Raw genomic sequence first — 387 nt, 5'->3', positions numbered from 1 at the left:
CCTGCAACCAAAGTACGTGTCCTTGACTGGAGTTGAACCTGGGGCCCTATGGTCCACAGGCCACTGCTCTATCCACTGAACCAAGCCAGCTAGGCCTCATTGTTGCTTTAGAGTTGAACCTGGGGCCCTATGGTCCACAGGCCACTGCTCTATCCACTGAACCAAGCCAGCTAGGCCTGATTGTTGCTTTAAAAAATATATTTTTACTGACTTTAGAGAGGAAGGGAGAGAGAGAAAGAGAGAGAATCATCAATGATGAGAGATAATCACTGATCCACTACCTCCTGCACACCCTCTCCTGGGGCTAGGGCACACAACCTGGGCATGTGTCCTGACCGAGAATTGAACTGTGCCCTCCTGGTTCATCGGTTGATACTCAACCAGCTG

Source organism: Myotis davidii, unplaced genomic scaffold (genome assembly GCF_000327345.1).
Source record: "Myotis davidii unplaced genomic scaffold, ASM32734v1 scaffold135, whole genome shotgun sequence".
NCBI lineage: Eukaryota > Metazoa > Chordata > Mammalia > Chiroptera > Vespertilionidae > Myotis > Myotis davidii.
The sequence above is the reverse complement of the archived record's forward strand: the minus strand, read 5'-3'. Positions refer to the sequence as shown.